This window comes from Callorhinus ursinus, unplaced genomic scaffold (genome assembly GCF_003265705.2).
Source record: "Callorhinus ursinus isolate GAN/ISIS: 27379988/994484 unplaced genomic scaffold, GSC_fseal_2.0 scaffold13, whole genome shotgun sequence".
Taxonomy (NCBI): Eukaryota; Metazoa; Chordata; class Mammalia; order Carnivora; family Otariidae; genus Callorhinus; species Callorhinus ursinus.
This window is the reverse complement of record NW_027397075.1, coordinates 40,178,298-40,195,305: the sequence shown is the minus strand read 5'-3', so window position 1 is coordinate 40,195,305 and position 17,008 is coordinate 40,178,298. Positions and strand designations below refer to the sequence as shown.

Below are 17,008 nucleotides of genomic sequence, written 5' to 3'. Positions count from 1 at the left end.
CATATCTGCTCTTTAAATATGCTGAATGCCAGACCTTTATTTTTAATTCTCTGTATACATAGTATGGTCCCTTTGTTGCAAACCAAGAACCTGAGGCTCAAAGAGGTCTAGATGGCTGGCCTGTGCAGACAAAGAGTTGGATTGGCTGACACGCGAGTCTTGGAATATGTAGAGGTTTGAGTAATCTACACAGAGGGAACAACAGTGCAAGTGAGTAAGGGTAGAAATAGTGGAAGATGGATGGTAACCAGCAAATCAGCCAAGTAGCTGGGTTATCCCTCCAGTTAGCAACTGGAACTAGGACTTAATCTTCAAAGGGAGGCAGGACCCAAATTATGGAAGGTTTTGTGTGCATGATGGAGAAATTTAGAGAGCAAGACCTCCTCTTCCCTCAGAGTTTATAATCCACTGGAGAGACAAGACCAACCGTGAAATAACAATTACCATTAACACATTACAGGCTGGAAGCAGGACAGTATTCTAGCTGATACCAGTAAGAACCGATGACTTGAGTGTCTAGGGATTCATCTGTTACACCCACAGTGGCAGGGCCGTTGTGTGACCCAGAAAAAGGGGCTCCACACTGGAAAAAGCTAACTTCCACTATCTGGGCAAAGCTTGTGAAATGAGGAGAGGTAGCAGATAGCCTGGGGGCTTAGCTGACCCCTCCTGGGCATCTGAGATCCTCGCCTGCCCGCCCTCCTTCATCTCTTTCGCCTGGGGCTGAATCTCACTTCTTGGTTATGGGTTCTTAACACTCCCTGCTTCGAGTGACTGTTACACGTTTTCATCTTCTGTCTACCCAGATTTGGAAAGTGAGATAAAAGAACATATAGACCCTAGGGAGACACTCAAGGAAGAAATAAATGGATCTAAGTCAGAGTCATTATTTTACAGATCTAGAAAAGCAAGTTACTCAGAGTAATTCACACATCATTGAGAGACCAATTAGAACCATTCGCAAGTTATTAGCACTGACTTTAAGCTACCTGCTCTGATGTAGCCCCAACCATTCAGACGGGCTGTGTGGGGTCACTGGAATTAACCAGTATAAACATACCTGTACATAAACAACCCTCAATCCGCAACTGTTTGTTGGGTACTTTACCTGCCCGTGCATTGTGGTCCCTCCCCAAAGGCAGATTTAACACACGTATACAACTATCTAGTCTCAAACCACTAGCTACTGGTCTTGATGGTGGAGCTAACATAAAAGATGTGGAAGGTCCCCAACAGCATAAAGTAAAATTTCAGCAAAGGAGGAAGACTATGGCTACACAAAAGTTCAGAGACTTCAAGGCTGGGGTTGCTCAGATAGACCTCCTGTTAGGACTTAGACTTGGAGCCTCACCTTGAAGGATGAGTAAAATTGAAGCAAAAAAGTGGAGGAGATGGAAGAGAAAATATATTTCCAACAGAGGGTGGGCTCTGGCATCTGAGTAGTGAGAACCGATCTTGGCTTTACCACTTGGCCTTGCTCTCACTACTTTACCCCTCTGTGCTTCCATTTCCACATCTGTGTGGGAATGATAACAGTAGTATCTACCTAATGGCATTGTTGGGGAAGATGAAGTGAGTTAGTTCACATACATTATGAATTATGTGATGCCTGGTTAATACACAGCTGGCAATCAGTGTTAGCTGTTACTGCATGTAGCGAATACAAAGAAAGCACATTTCAGAGTAGTACTTATTTTAGGATCGCTTGTTTTTGAATAATCCTGCCAAAGCTACTTTTAACTTGATCATTCAGAAAAATTAACCTGATTAGTACCTTTTAAAAACAAATCACATAAAATGAAATCATGTTGATCAATATGAGATATTCTAGGAGGCAGCATATACAAGGTTTACTACTTTTTTTCCAATCAACCTGAATTTTCCTTCATTTCCTTTTTATAGTCAATAGGGAAGGGAACCTATCTGTCTTAGCTGGGGGTGCTATAACAAAATACCATAGACTGGATGACTTAAACTACAGATGTTTATTTGTCCAGTCCTGGAGGCAGAAGTCTGAGATCAAGGTGCCAATATGGTCAAGTTCTTGTTGATGGCCCCTTTCTTGGCTTCCATTTCCATCCAGATGGCTGTGTCATGGGTGGGATGGGGTAGGGGAGAGCTCTGTATTCTCTTCTTATAAGGGAGGACCCCACCCTCATGACCTCATCTCCCAAAGTTCTACCTCCTCCTAATAGCACCAACATTGGGGTTAGGGCTTCAACATAGGAATTTGGGGGAATACAAACATTCAATCTACTTAAAAGAAAAAATAAGAAACAAAATATTCAAACTTATTTGTTATGAATGGTCCTATAGTGCCAAGTATTTGTAAGTTAAAGCTTTAGAAATAAAAGAAAATTAATTATAAGAGTAGAGACTTTGAAGTTTAAAAATGCAAATTTTCTGAGCATAAAGTATACCATTTTTCTTTGAAAATTAGAGTATTTGAAGATATGGAATTCAGAGATTCTGCTGGGGTGGAAGGGCAAAGAGGTGATGGTTTTATTACTTGTAACCAGAGGGGATAATCATGTTTTTCATTATTTTTATATGTTTAGAGTTATCTTAATAATTATGAATAGCTAGAGAGATTATTCTGTGATAACATATCTAGCAGAGGGCGCCTGGGTGGCTCAGTTGGTTAAGCGACTGCTTTCGGCTCAGGTCATGATCCTGGAGTCCTGGGATCGAGTCCCACATCAGGCTCCCGGCTCAGTGGGGAGCCTGCTTCCCCCTCTGACCTTCTCCCCTCTCATACTGTTTCTCTCTCTCTCTCTCTCAAATAAATAAAATCTTAAAAAAAAAAAAAACATATCTAGTAGATTTAGCTTGTGCTGACCAAAACAGATTTGCATGGTTTGTGCTAGAATCCTGCCTCTCTAGCCCCTCAGAGCCTCTCCTGCCTACCCACTCCCTTCCTTCTGTGCTCTTCTCTTCTGCTGTCCTTGCCAAAGTCCCCACAGTCCCACTGTCTCTCCTAGGACCATGTGCAAGAAAGTGTGTGTGTGTGTGTGTGTGTGTGTGTGTGTGTGGTGGGAGTCTCCACTCTTGTGTCTTCCACATGTGGTGGGGAGGAGAGATGGACAGGTGTCCCTGGGATCCCAGGTGAAATGAAGAATGAGTTTTCTTATTAAAACAGTGTTTACCAGGGGCACCTGGGTGGCTCAGATGGTTAAGCGTCTGCCTTCGGCTCGGGTCATGGTCCCGGGGTCCTGGGATCGAGCCCCGCATCGGGCTCCCTGCTAGGCAGGGAGCCTGCTTCTCCCTCTGCCTCTGCCTCTCTCTCTCTCTGACTCTTATGAATAAATAAATAAAACATTTAAAAAAAAAAACAAAACAGTGTTTACCAAAGCAGTTAATTTTCACAAAAATCACAGCACCAAAGAGGGTTTACTAAAAAGGTAAAAGGGTCTTAAGTTTCGAGACCCCTCATTTCACATGAACCCTTCCAAGGGGTTTTTTGTACTTTTGCTCCCCAAATTGTGCTTCCAGTCCTATAAAACCTGGATTATTTCTGGTCAACACTATCGTTTAATTACTGATTCCCTTCATGGACTCTTTGCAGACTATCCTGAGAACCTCATTACCATATAAAATGTTACTTCTAAGTAGTGTCTATTGAGAAACAAACACTTAACAACATACAACCTGTTCTCTGCCCTAGGAAGTTGTCTAGGTACTTAATAAATGTTTGCTGATGAAATAATAATGAAATAAATGAAGGGAAAATGAACATCGTTGAAGTCCTTATTCAGTACCTCTTTCTGGATGATAGGATTATGGTGATTTTTCTTTTCTTCATACTTGGCCGAGTTTCCAAAATTTCTAAATTTTCTGCAATGAACATGTATTCCTTTGAATAATTTAAAACTTGCTTTAAAAGTTCATAGTACAGATGCCCTTTAATTTATGCATGTATGAAGTGCTTGCTTTGTGGCCTTCTGTTAGTTCTGAGGAGACCAAGTCAAAGGAGACCGACATTGCCTTGCCCTCAACAATCCACAGTGTCAGTCACTGTTCTGAGGCCTGAAGGGACAGAATTCAACCCAGGTCAACAATTTATAGAGTTGGTCTATTCAGGGTGGTCTGTGTAGATGAGGGAAGTGGGGGGTGGGGGAGACAAAAGCTTGTTACTCCTAAGGATCCTTTTACATAGATAAACACACACACACACACATCTTAGTCATCATATATTTCTTTCATTTTAGCATAGGAAGCTTTAGCCATGGCCTAAAAACCCCAAAGAAGAGTTGACTACGTTTGCATAAACCCAGCAGATGGATCCCTCCCCCAACTTTAAGAAGGAATGCAAAGAGGGTGCCTGGGTGACTCAGTTGGTTAAGCGACTGCCTTCAGCTCAGGTCATGATCCTGGAGTCCCGGGATCGAGTCCCACATCAGGCTCCCTGCTCGGCGGGGACTCTGCTTCTCCCTCTGACCCTCTTCCCTCTCGTGCTCTCTATCTCTCATTCTCTCTCTTTCAAAAAAATAAAAAAAAAATTTAAAAAAAAAAAAAGAAGGAATGCAAAGATTAGAAAAAAAAAAGTCTACCAAATTTGGGGTTAAACTATACATCTGAAATAACAGCTCATCTTTAGTGAGTTCTTACCATGCGTCATTATGCAAAGTGCTTTACACACATTGGCACCTCATTTCATTTTCCCTTTACTTTCACAAGCCTATGAGGTCGGAGCCAGTATCATCAATCCCATTTTACAGCTGAGGAAAGGAAGGCTGACAGAAATGAAACGGGTTGCCTAGGGTGATAGAGATGGTGGCTGGCAGCGCCTGATTGGAATCCTAATTTGCCTCCTCTCCCTTCTTAACCATTCCTCTTTAGACGACAGAGAATTCTGGTTCCAAGGAGGAAAATGAACTAGAATATGGTAATTTAAAAAACAGAACACAAGTATATTTTCAAAAACAACGTGATACCAGCCTTTTAAATTGAGAAAGAAAAAAACACTGGAAAACCATTTTTTTTAAAAAAAAATCCTGACTTCCCAGCCATGATGGGTGGTCATTAACTCATTTCATTACACTAAATTATGAATTTGCTTTTCAATTAAGTGTCTCATCACTGTCACGGCTCTGACGTGTCCTTTTCCATTTTCCAACTTCATCTTGGAAAGTGAGACATGGTTCGGTTTATGTGCAATCCACGAGACCCAGGGGTTATCTTTTGCCCCTTTTGTTTTCTAGGGCGTCCCTCACTCTGGAGGCCTGGCATTCCTTACGTGTCTGGGGCAATGCCGCAGCAGCGAAGCGCGGGGAAGCCGCACAAAAGACGTCCAACCGCTATCAATGTGTTAAGATCCATTCGGTGCTCGCACGAAACACCCGAGATGACCGAGGAGAGGGGGAAAAATAAAATAGCTTCTCCCAAAGGCTGGGAAATTGGGTGGCCTCTTCTAAGTGCCCACAGAAAACTTAACGGCGATCTTTCTGGACCCTCAACCATCCCAGACGCGCCCAGCCCTGGCGGTCTCCGCCCTTTCAGTCCCTGGAGGCCGGGAAGGGCTGGGAGGGGGGCAGGGCGCGAAGTCCCCGGCCAGGGCTGGAGGCGCACAGCTCTCCCGCGCAGGGCCGCTTCCGCCGGGTCGCCCGGGCTTCATTCATCTGGAAGGCGCCGCGGCTCCAGGGCAGGCTGGAGGCGATTCGGTGGCGGAGCCGGAGCCGCGGCGTTGCGGCCATCCCGCCAGGGGGGGAGGGGCCGCGCAGCGCGCCCAGGGTGCCCGGCCTTCCCTCCGTCCGCTCCCAGCAGGCGCAGCCCCGCGGCAGGGCCCAGGGGTGGGCCGGGTCTACCGCAGAGCTGCGCCCTCCGGCCTCGGAGCTGCCCCGCTACACCCGCGCCTCCTCCCGTGTGACAGGGCCCGCACGCAGCTTTCCCGCCAGGGTGTCCCCTCCCGCTGGCCCGCGGGCTCCTGTCACACCCCCGCGCGCGCGCGCGCGCGCGCACACACACACACACACACACATACGCGCGCATCTGTGCCGGCCGGCGCCCTCCTTCCCTTCCCGCAGCCCCGCGCGCCGGCTCGCCCGGAGCGGTCCTCCCGGGGCTCGGCGTCCGGGCGGTCTCGGCAAGCCCCTCCCCGGGGGAGGGAAACGGGCTGCAGCGCGGAGCGGGGCGCGGGGTGGGGCCGACGGCGGGGGCGTGGCTGGCTGCCCCCGCCCCTCGAGTGAGTGACTGGGCGAGGAGGGCCCCTCCCTCCCTCCGCCCCTCCCTGGCGGTCCCCTCCCTCGCTCGCTCCCAGCCCGCTCCCGCTCGCTCCCTGCCCACTCCCGGGGGGAACGTTCCGCGCCGCGGCCCCGCGGCCGCCGCTTCTTTCACACTTTAGTTGGGAGCTGCGCGCCGCGCTCAGTTACTGGAGAGCTGGCCCCGCGCCGTCGCCTCCCGCACGCACGCACGCGGGCCGGGCTCCGGGGTTCTCGGCGTCTACTCCGAGCAGCGGGGAGGAGGGGGACACCCAGACTCACTGTGGGGAGCCGAAGGAAGAGGAGAGGAGGGAGGAAGAGAAAAGGCGAGGAGGAAAGGGGCGGGGGGCGGGAGGCTTGCCACCTTCGGCCCCCCCCGCGAGCGCCCAAGGTAAGCGTGGCCCCCGCCGGCCTCGGGCGGGGGGTGGAGCGGGCGGCGTGGCCCCGCGGCTCGGCTCCCCGGCGAGCCCGGGTGGGCTGGGAGGGAGGCCTGCGGGGAGGCTGCCGCGCCGAAGGGATGGGAGCCGCGGTGGTGGCGCTGCGGGCGCGCGGCCCGGCCCGGGGCTGCTGCTGCTTAGTGCGGGGACGGAAGCTGGGGTGGGGGCGTCTGCTCGCCGGGGCGGAGGGGCTGGGATGCGGTTAGGGCTGCTGACGACTTTCGTCACATTGAGGCCTGGGTGGCTGGTGTGAGACACCCCTCCCTTCCCACCCGCACCCCCCCCCTCCCCGCCGCCCTCAGCCTGCCTGCTCCTCTCGGAGCTGTGCATGTAGCCACCGTACTTTGCAAGCCAGATCTGGAAAGAGAAAACAAAATTCAGAATCCTGTGCTGAGTCTTCGAGTCCCTTCTCCCGCTCCGACCGATTGATGTGCTTGGGTGGGTGCTGGGATCCCCGGGATTTCTGAAGTTTTGACCTTTTGGGGGTGGCTTGCCTCGGTGCATCTGTTTGCTCACCTCGGTGTGTTTATTATTCGTGCCCATGCGAGGCAGCAGCAGAGGGTGCTTGGGTACTGTACACGGAAGAGATCTCCCTCCCCTCTGCAGGCAGTCCGCGAAGTGCGGTCGCCACGGCTGCTGATGTCCTTCCCCGATCATCCACCCTGCCTCCTCCCCCCACGGAGGGATTCCCTCCCCCCAACTTTACTGTTTGTGTGAGTGAAGTCCCTGGGCTTAAGGGCTCTCATCTCCCATTCATTCCTCTTCTAAAGCTCGGAATTGGCTCAGGCACGTTGGTCAAATTTGAGGTGGCTTTCTTTGCTCCAGGAGTTACATGGTCAAAGATAAAAATACATACACAGAAACACGCATTAATCCTGAGTGATGACAAGCACAGTTGGGGATAGAAGCGATTTGTTTCAGTAGGAAACCTACCTCCCTGTGAGGTATCTTCCATCGCATGTGGGTTAGGAAATTTGTTTTAAAATAGATAGTGCTTATGTTGTGTGTGGCTGGAAGAGAGCCATAAGTTCAGCTATTGGAGCAACTCTGAAAGTGATACACCCTGATCATCCAGAATCTTGGTTGAAGACACACGCATGCTCTGCTCTGACTCAGACGTTGGGAGGGGGGCTGACACACCATAGATTCCATGAAACACTTTTTTTTTTTTTTAAGGAAACAGTATGGACTGTTTGGGGAAGTGGCATGTTCATTACACAGAGAAATGTGATGAAAACCTCCCTACTCAAGGGGGTGGACTCGCTTTTCACCTAATAATAACCTTTTAGTTTGGTAGAGTTGGAATGTACCAGGGTAGAAGAAAATCATGGGTAGTGTGGGTCTGGGCTATTTAGGTCTCGTGGGGGCTGGTCGGGGGAGAAGGTGATATTTTTGAAGGGTTTTTCAGTCCAAGATGCTCAATTTGGGGGGTTTTCTCCCCTTTTTCATACTTTTAGAGCTGGATTGTAGGGCCAGTAGAACATGTGTGTTGCCCCTCTGGAAATACAATTGAACAGTCATGGAAATTAATTTAGACTTGATCAGCTATTTTTGTTTTGCCCCTTGTGAAATGGGAAGTGTTGGTGATAGGTGAGCGTGTTTATCTGCGTTAAACCATTGCTGGGACCAGCACTTACTCGCTGATCACAAAATGCAGCCCTGAAATGTCACTTCCCCTCACGTTTCCTGCTGGACAAATGGGGTTCAGAGAACAGTTCTGGAGGGCCACTGGGCAAAGCAGCAAAGACAAGCAAACTTAGCTCTTGGATGAACCGATGCCTGAGGAGGAGTGGGTGCTTCTGTGGTCAAGCTTACCTCCCTTGGAGCATATGTCCCAAGAAAAATGGCCTTGGTTGGTGTGGAAGTCTTTTACCCAACATTGAAAGTTCATCCTGGAAGAACCCTGAGGTTCAAGCTTCCCTCTGCAGCACTGACTCATTTTCACTCTTTTGAGAGAACTGATCATTTTGTTTTCTTGGCTAGTAATTTATCCGTCACCCCTTTTCTCCCTATCTTATTTTATCATCTCACATGGATTTCTGGAAATTAATAGGCCACTGTGTGAAGTGGTTTGAGCTTCTTGAAGAATCACAGGGTGCAAATCAAGAGCTTGTTCGTTAATTGGTACTACTTACTGTGACTGATGAAAAATCCTACCAAGGAGGAAGGTGGTTTGCCCGATTATGAGTCTCATTTCCAGGCAGATGGTGCCTCAGCACTGTGCCGGATTTTCCACTAGGCAAGCCTTGACTGTTAAATTTCTAGTCGCTTGCTCCAGGCTCTTCATGACCAGCCCCCTTTCTACTGGATATTTTCTCTCAGAGAGTGAGACACCCCAGGCTGAGAGAGGGCTGGCATGGCCCCTCCCATGAGGTCAGGAGAGACAGGAGAAGGCAGGGACTCGATCATATCATGGTGGTGGGGGGATCCTAAGTGTGATAGATATCCCCAGCTTCACTTGAACTTATCAGTACAACTTGGTGCTACCTGAGGCACATACAAGTACACTTTGGGCCATTTTATGGTCCTTCTTGGGACTTTCAGAAGTCCCATAGCATGGGAGAAGTAAATGTTGTATTAAGTTCTTGTTAAAACATGAAAAGCAGATCGCAATAGACTAGTATAACATACTGCTTAGACAACTGAGAAGACAAGGGTAGGGCCTGTCTGCGGGGGGAATTGCGACACTGAAACTGTATTTTAGAAATTGGTGACAGTTGTGACTTTAAGAGCTCATAATTCAAGGGCTTATCTAAAGTGGCACACAAATTACACATATACATATTCTTAAAGTAGGCAATTATTTAGCTTGACTGTCTCAGTTCTGAAGTTTAATTTTACAAGTTACAGTTGCAACAAGAAACAACTTGACATGTATGGTTATGCAATAATGACAAGGGTGGTTGGATGTAAGCTGGGCTAGGATGAACATAAAAATGAGCACCCGACAGCGTCCTCCGTCAGCAAGTATTAAGGAGTTCCTTGGCTTTTTTTTTTTTTTATGCAATGTGTTCCTGAAAAATGTATTTCCTGGGTTGTAGGCCAGGCACAGAATGTAAAGACTGCCTTCCGTCTCCACTTGTGAAAGGAGAGGTAGCTCCTTCCCGATCTGCAGTGGAAACCGAGAAGATGAGTTGGCCAGGCAACCAGAGGACGGCTAGAAGGCAGGCGGTTTGGGTCATCTTTGCAAACCCCGCAGTAGCCAGCACAATACCTTGTACTTGGAAGTTACTCAGTGAGTGATTGAATTGAATTGAATTAACCTAATTAGTTAAGGTCTGTAATGTGTCAAAAAACTCCTTGGAAATACATTAGCTACGGACTTCCATTTCAATAAATCAGTATGATAGCTTATTAAGAGCTCCGTATTCTGCCTCGGATGGGATTTTTAATTGTTGGAGAATATTTAACAGGCAAGTAAACATACCAAGTGTAATGTCCCCCTCACATTAATCGAATTTCTACTTGGGGGGATCTTGATTGGGATTATAGGTAGTATCCATCTTTAACAAATATTTCTTCACTCGTGAGTGTTGACTTGTGACTATGGTCTTTATCTTTTTAGTCTAAGGGGTTCGGTGAATAACAATGCCTCGTATCCATAGGACGCTTTGTGGTTTCCAGAGAACTCTCATGTACCTTGTCTTACTAAACTTGTGCTCCAGGTGTCCCATGCTGGAATCCCAGAATGTCCCTGGATCTAGGAGTGGCGGAGAGGGTCTGGGAAGGCTCAGGTAGCCCCAGCTCTTGGTTTACCAGGTTTTCCCAAGGGAGGCAGTAATCAATAGTCACTGCTGTTCCCTCTAAAATCACTTAACATGAGGAAAGTGGAGACCTGTCTCCTGCAGGGAGCTCACTAGGCTCCTGGCATCCCGTGGCTCTGCCCCTACATCTGTTCTCACTCTTAGGGCTGCCTTTTACCTTACTCCTTTGCCAAGGGTCCCTTTCACCTTCTAGTCCTTTCTGGAGCTTTAACATGGCTTTCTGTCCCATAGGTTTTCATTCATAGAGGCTCCTGCTTCTTACCCTCCCACCTTACTTTTGCCTGCAGCACTTGGGTATTTTATGTTTGAATAATCTTGTCCAGTATTTTAACCTCATCTCCAGGTCCACTTTCTCCTTGACTCCACCCACCTCCCTGTTCCAGTATAGCCTTCTGGCTTCTGGGGAGCTTCTTCCTTCTGCCCCCAGGGCCCCCCTACCTTGTCCCACTTGGCCCCACACCTCCCTTATTACTCCCACCCACTTCTCTCCATCAAGCCTTTAGATCTTCTAGCACATACCTGCCTGTGCCTGTTTCACAGGCTCATGCCACTTAACAGATGCATTTATAGCATTCATGAGTTCAAGTCCACATGCTTTGTGCCTTGTAGAAAAATGGGATTAGAGCACCCGTGAGTGTAGGGATCTTTTTGCCTTTGTTTTCACTTTTGACCTTACTATGTTTTGGATTTTTCAAGGTTCTTAAGCCATGTAGTAATAGCCGAAGTATTTTGCTTCTTCGCTTAGCTGTTATAGCCTGTGTTGGATAATAAAGGAACATCTCAATGATATTGTTACTTTTAAAGATTTGGACAATAAATCTTGAAAAGCATTTCAGAGATTTTCGTAATGGCACCATTTTAGGGCTTTGCTGTACACCAAAATCTACTGACTAATGACAGAAATAGAATGGCTTATTTAATGTCATCTTCATTACCTTCTTTTTTTCTCCTTTGGTTAAATAAATATTACTGTAATTTAAACCAGATTTTTTTTCTCATTTGTTATGGTTTTACTGCTCTCCATGAAAATTTTATATGCCTGGAGGACACATTTCTGCCAAGTAAGGATTCTTTAGCTAATATTATTAGCTTGTTAGCTAATAAGATCTAATATTACTGGTTTTCCCTGTAAATTTGTAACCTAGGTTGGCCCCATCAGTAGGGAGTCAGTGGGAGAAAAAGTATTAATGGGGACAACTCCTAGAAAAACATATCCTATTGACTCATTACATACATCCTTGGGTTGGTCTTTTTATAAAATTGTACTTCACAAGTAGATCCAACACTAGTTATGCAATATCCTGAGTGCTCCTCGGCTTTTGGAAGACTGTGCTTTAAAGCAGAGCAGAGCAAATGGTTTTTAGGTAAGGATTCCCTTTCTTTGATGAGTCTGTGTTTTATTTGAGTGCAATGGATACCACAGTAGTTCTAGTTCATTGGTAAACTCTATGTTAGGACATATCCCACCTCACTTGGTGACTTAGGATTTTCCCCACTGAGCCGGGTAGGGAAAAGGTCATGAGAAGTTTAGTCTTTGCTGGAGTGTGGGGATCTTTTTTATACCAATCATCACAGATGCTAATGTGTATCATAGCCACTCCTGAAAGCCTCCCCCTGAACCCCAGGTTGACAAAGAGGTCTGTATATGGTTGTTTGCAGTGGAACCCCTCTATTGACACTACTGTTTCTATCACAAGAAGATTGAAAGGCCAGGTGTAGAGTAAGGAGATGCTGCAGGCTGCCAGACTGTGGTTTGCAGAGAACTTTTCAAAGACACAGATAGTTAATACATGCCAAGGGGTGACTTCGGCAGTTCTATTGGAAAGTTCTGCCAGAAGCAATTTCCCTAAAATAATTTTGTGACAGTTCTTGCAGTTAAAAGGTTATAAAGGAAGAAGCAACATATATCTCATTGTATGTCTCAGAAAGATACGATTACTATTTTGTTGAAGGAGATGAGAATCCAGGAGCCTCTTTGAGTCCCTTAATATTTGCTGAGAATTCAGATGTTCTGGTTTCTGTGCCAGGAATCCATGGCAGTCTAGACACAGCAACCAAAACAAACCTTGTGCTTATCCTTGGTGGCCTCCCTAGCACCCACCCCAGCCCCGCCTGGGGATCTCAGGTCTCAGTTCAGATCCTGTCCCTGACCGTTTTCTGACCATAGGAATGGTTCCTCCCTTACCATCCATGAATGCCTGTAACCCTTGCTTGATGTCTGTTTCTTTCAGTATTAGTTTTTGTTTTCAGTGATGTACTTTTCACTGCCCCACCAAATGATAAGATCTTCTGTCTTGCCCCCTGGGGGTATATTATGCTGAGTAAGTGGCTGTTGGTTGGTTGACAGCTGGTCAGTGGTCTGAGGCTTAGAATTTTTCTCTGTGAAGACCTTGCTCCCATTCAAAACTCCATTTGACCAAATGAGGAAGTATAGTGTGGGATGAGAAAAGATAATGGGAATTTTAAAATTCCTTTGTTGGCCAAGATTAAGGCATCTAATCTTTCTTACTCACTCAGATAATTTGTTAAACAAACATTTACTTTTGTTGATGACACTTTGTGTCATCTCTGTGCCTGGCACTGGAGAGATGCTGGAGATACAGATAAAAAGGCCTGGCCCTGTCTTTGTGGGCTTCTCAGACAAGTGAGTAAATTGACATACAAATACATGATATGTGGTGAATAGACGCTGCTTTGGGAGTTGAGGGAAGAAAGCCAATTCTCTCTACAGGTAGGCTGACTTTGCAGCCTGGTTTCCCTGGGACAGCCCTGGTCTATGCCCAGTGTTCCACATAGGTCTTAATATACCCTCTTGGCCCTCAAAAGTCTCCCAGTTTGGGCAATAAATTATGTGATTCCCCAAAATAAAGAAGTCCTAGAAGGCTTCACAGAGGAGGAGGTGTTTGGGATGACACTCAAAAGCTACACAAGAGTCCTCTACGGTATTGTTTACATTTCTAAAAATATTGGAGGGCAGCTAACATTGGCTTTCTAACTTTATTTTTCTCACGTTACTATGGATTCATAGACTAGTTCACAGACTGGCATTTGGGGATAAAAGAGTTTATGGACAAAGGGAAGATGAAGTAGAGCATTTCAGGCGGAAGACACGCATGGTGTGGAGACATGTGGATGTGGGTCCTGATTGATGGCTGGAGTTTACACATGTGACAGAACGCAGTGGGAGATGAGGCTGAGGAACCACACAAGGCTTCATGGTAAACAGTTTGGACTTCCTGCAAAATACAAGCAGTGAGAGGTATTGAAAGATTGTAAACAGGGGAGAGACTTCATTTGCATGATAGATAGTTCCTTCCAAGTGTGAGTAGGAGACTGGAGTCAGAGCAAGGGAACTCTGGTCCCAACTGGGTAAGAGCTGATGGGAACTGAATTAATGCCTGAACATTTAGAAGATGGACAGACAGGAAAGGTATTAGGAAGCAAGATTGGTGGGACCTGGTGACAGATTGACACTGGAGAGCGAAGAAAAGGGTAAAGGATAATTGCAAAATTTTGGGATGGATTATTCTGTCTTTTGCTGAGATGAAGAATTCATGCAGCAGGAGGAAAGATCATTAACTCAGTTTGGAGTATGTTGAGTTTTAGGTGCTTATATTCTTTTAGGTGGAGATATACTGAAATTCTGGTCTAGATTTCAGAAGAGAGATTTGGGACAGACTTATGGCTTTGATCTCAGTGAGCATTTGTTAGGGAATTATTCCCTAACCTCCATGATAAGGTTAGATCCCTCTTTTCTGTCTTCCAGCTTCACCATACCCCTTGTATGCATGTACTTAACTACTATTATAGTTGCAAATTTATTTTTTGGTTCTTTAAATACCGATTGCCCACCTCCACCCCCCAACTGTAAAGTCCACGAGAGTAAGACTATATCTGTTTTTAATTCTCTTATATCCCCATGACAGCTTACCACACAATTGGGGCCTCGTATATGTTTGGTGAGTGAGTGAGTGAGTGGATGGATGAAAGAAAGAGAAAAGGAAGGAAGGAAGGAAGGAAGGAAAAGAAAGAATTTTTGTAAATTTGGTGGTTGAAGCTATGTGGTTTGGTGTGAGATTGCCCAGGGAGAGTTAGTACAAGAAAAGTGCACAGTGAGTTCCAGGCAATACTGACATTTAGGTCTGTGGATGGAAAAGGACAAGAAAAAAGAATGAACAGTGCAGGCCCTCGGAGAGGCAGGAGGGACAGGTAGGCCTGGTGTCAGGGAGCAGGGAGTGTGGGTCACGAATCAGCATATGGTCAGCATGGTCCAACAGAGAAGTAAAATAATATTGAAGAGGTTTCTCAAAATTTGTAATTCTGTTATTTAATAGAAGTGGAAGTATTTACCTTATGGGTGATTGCTAGATACAGGTACTTAGCACCGTAATACTATGTTAGCTTGTGCTATGCAATGTTTGATGTTCTATCACTGTTAGTTTGATATGTTGGGATTTTGAGGTTTGCTTTATGTAATTTACACCAGCATCTGATGTAGTAAAAATTTGAGGCCATATTTTGGGAGGATGGTGAAATAGTGCAGTGTTTAATCCTTGTGAATTTATGAGTGTGCATATTGATTTAAGGGGGTTAAAATACTTGAGTGCATACATGCCACCAGATGAGAAACCATTAACAGTAAAGACACGTGAAGTTATGACACTATGACCAAGGATGGCTCATTGTCTGATTCTAGAAGCCATGAGTAGCGATGTCATCAAAGCCTTGTCTTGTGAAAAAGAGACTCTTATTGCAGAGTATTTTTACGTGTTTTCGGTCTCCACTGAGAGACTCAGGGTAGAGGTGGGGGAGGCATCATAATGTATTGGAACGAAGCAGGGCTTTGAATTCAGCACTTCTGTCCCAATTCTACCATCTTTTGACTCGAGCTTCATGATCTTGAATAACAATGGTAATAATTAACAATAATAATAATGAAAGCTAACATGTATTGAGTAGCTTACTCTGTGCCTGGGTACTGTGCTAAGTACATTACATGAATTATCTTCTTTAATGCTTGCAACAGCCTTATGAGGAACCTTCTACCATTACCTCTACTTTAGGGATAAGGAAGAACTGAGGCTCGGGATCTTTAGGACCTCGACCAAGGTTTTGTAGCCATCAAATGGTGGTGCCAAGACTGGAAGCCAAGCTCTCTGATGATAAAGTCAGGCCTTTAATTACCGACTCCTGGCCAATTCTGTTTTCTGCATACTCATCTCCCCTTCCTGCCACACATATCTATTCCCTTCCCCTCACCTCCTGGTTCTTCCTGAAGCAAATCACAGACATTGTGTCATCTTGCCCATGCATACTAGATTATATTTCTAAATGATGGGACTTTTTTTCTTTTAGTATAACCACAATATCATTATCATGCCTAAAAAAATTCAACAGTATTTCTTTAATATCAGATACCCAATCAGAAAGCAAATTTTCCTGATTGGTCCATAATTATTATCATTATTATTTTTTTGGTCCATAATTATTTTTAATGATTAATTTGTTACATTCAGGATTCAGACAGTTTTCACACCTGAAAGATGCATCTGTCCTTATTTATAGGCTTCCTTTTTCTATTTTTCCCTCTTCTGCTTCTTTTCTGGGAGTTTATTTGTTGAAGAAACAGGGATTTTTTTCTGTAGGATTTCCTGCATTCTGTAGATTGCTGATTGCATCTTCTTTCTTGGTGTTCTTCACTATTTCTGTTTCTCATATTTCCTGTAAGCTGGTAGTTTGATCTAGACTGGAAGCTCGATCAGATAGTTTGGCAAGAGTACATCATACAAAGTGTTATGTACTTCTGTGACAACGCTTTAGGAGGCACATGTGCCTTCTTGTTTCTTCTTTTGTGAGGTTAAGACTCATCAGTGGATTTAGGTGTTGTCAGCATGATCTCTCCATTATAAAGTTTCCCCAGGCCCTTCAAAAACCATTGATGGTCATTGCTTAGATACAGTGTTTCAGTAAGGGTTGTAAAATGATGATATCCTGCCATCCATTCTGCATTTGTTAGCTGGAGTTTTTCTATCAAGAAGAAACGAACTGCATCAATTATTTCATTACCTCAGTATAGCTTATATAGGAAAATTAATGCTTGGTTTTATTCCCTCATCTTAAATAATATTCAGAAAAATGTGTTGATTTTCTAGCATTTTCCAAAGAAGACTAAAGAGGTAAGAGGTTGGTTTTTTTTTTTTTTTTTTTTTTTTTTAGTATTCTGAACTCATGGATATTAACACAGGTTATATGTGTGTTTCAATCCCTTGCAGTTACTTCTTTCAAAGCTCTAATTATCTTTGGCATGTGGAAGACTCTTTAAATTGGCTTCTAAATCCTTTTCACATGACTATAGTGGTCTTTGATGATATTTTTTACTTTCTGGTGTAACAAGATATTTCAGACCTACCTAGTACTTTTTCTACTGCTGATCAGTTTTAGTGGTAAATGGTATTTAGAGACCATAGTCTGGGTGTTAGGAGTTCTCATCGTCTCTGGGCTGGTCATTGTTCAATGGACAGAGTTAGGAAAATATACATATGTATGTGTATAGGTATGTGTTTGTGTATATGTGTGTATGTGTGACCTCTGTGACGTATGCCCTATTTCT

At 45.2% G+C, this 17,008-nt stretch overlaps 1 protein-coding gene across 2 annotated transcripts in view; it reads left to right on the top strand.

Annotated features, from left to right (window-relative positions):
• The first annotated feature begins 6,246 nt into the window (after positions 1-6,246).
• Positions 6,247-17,008, top strand: part of CUNH1orf21 (chromosome unknown C1orf21 homolog) — a 219,401-nt gene continuing 208,639 nt past the window's right edge. The window contains exon 1 of one of the 2 annotated variants that reach the window (XM_073900115.1): positions 6,247-6,523. The gene's annotated coding sequence lies outside the window, so the exon portion shown is untranslated. Of the gene's footprint in view, positions 6,589-17,008 lie in introns of both variants that reach the window. The other variant, XM_073900113.1, reaches the window with a different exon arrangement.